Source organism: Bos indicus x Bos taurus, chromosome 20, assembly GCF_003369695.1.
Source record: "Bos indicus x Bos taurus breed Angus x Brahman F1 hybrid chromosome 20, Bos_hybrid_MaternalHap_v2.0, whole genome shotgun sequence".
Taxonomy (NCBI): Eukaryota; Metazoa; Chordata; class Mammalia; order Artiodactyla; family Bovidae; genus Bos; species Bos indicus x Bos taurus.
Genome location: NC_040095.1, coordinates 8921644 through 8923030, shown reverse-complemented (window position 1 = coordinate 8923030; position 1387 = coordinate 8921644).

Here is a 1387-nt window from a genome sequence, read left to right as displayed (position 1 = left end):
ATAAACATGTTAATACACATGCCTTGGCAAAAATTACATCTAAACTTTAATTCCAAGCTACATATATGGATGGATGGTAGAAGGGATGGAGGGAGGATTGGAGGAAGGGATGGAGGCCTGGGTGGAGGCTTGGAAACTCACCATGACCTTTTCCCCTGAAGGAAACCAAGCGCCACACCTTCAATATTTCCTCCCAACGCTTCCTTTGCTTTGCTTTCATGTGACTCTCTCAGAAGGGATGCATTCCTGGATTGTTTATTTGTTTGGTGCTCAGAAGTCTTTTACACTCCAGGGTAATAAGGCTCCACAGGAAGACTGGGGTGGGGGGTGGCGGGGATGAGAAGCCTATTTTTCTACATTTTAAGGTGGGACAAGGGAAAAGGGGGAAAGCTGTACTCTGAACCAATTTACTTCATATTTTCTCTCTGTAACCATACAGAGGAGAAAGCGGTGTTTTAAACATGTTGGGTCACTTTACTTTCTCCTGTTATTAGGCCAATGTGATCTCTGTTTCCAGCTTTACCTAAGAGGTAAAAGACCCATGGGACTCCAGAAACTAGACAAAGAATAGGTTTCCCAATCTCTTAAGAAAGTGGACTGTAAGAGATTTCCCGATTGGACATTCGCTTACTATGCTCAAGCATTATCTAGATAGCATTAAAATCAGCACTATCATCAGTTTTTAATTATATAACACATTTATTTTGTTCATTACCCCCTGAGGTCAATTTTTAATTCAGGTTGACTTTTTCCTGAAATTTAGCATAACAAACACCTTGGCTCATTTGCCCCCTACAGCTCAGCTAGTTTGAGCTGGTGGAATGCAAGCTAATTTTAAAATAAGCAAAAGACTCCAAAGGCAAGACTTTGCTGATAATAATAATAATAACGCACTAAAAGTCAAGTGATATTACTCAGACATCTGACACCCCTTATCCTCCACAACAGCCTCAAACCTGAAAATATTCCCCAAGGCCTCTGGGAGTGAAGACTCTGGGCAGATTCAAACCCTGAAGGTTACAGAAGACATAAGGCAATCAGTTCTTCCCTCAGACAAAAGAGCACATCTGGGAGAGCAGGACCTCTGAAAGTTATAGAAGTCAGTCATGGAGATGTCAAAAACTCAGAAGCCCAGGAGGATTAAGTGGGAGAAAAACAGAAGCAGCAGAAAAAAGTGATGAAAAATGAAAAGCAAGTGGCAAGAGAAGCCAGAGCAAAGCTAGAAATGTTGATGATTTGGGAAGAAAGAGAGTCCTCAAGAGTGAAGAGAAGGGACTTAAGGGAAACCCAGAAGACAACCTAGGAAAAATAGCAGCAGGCCAGAGTGCTGAGCAGACTGGAAGCCTTCAGTGTTGGCCCCCATGCCCTGGCCACCTTAGACTTCTGG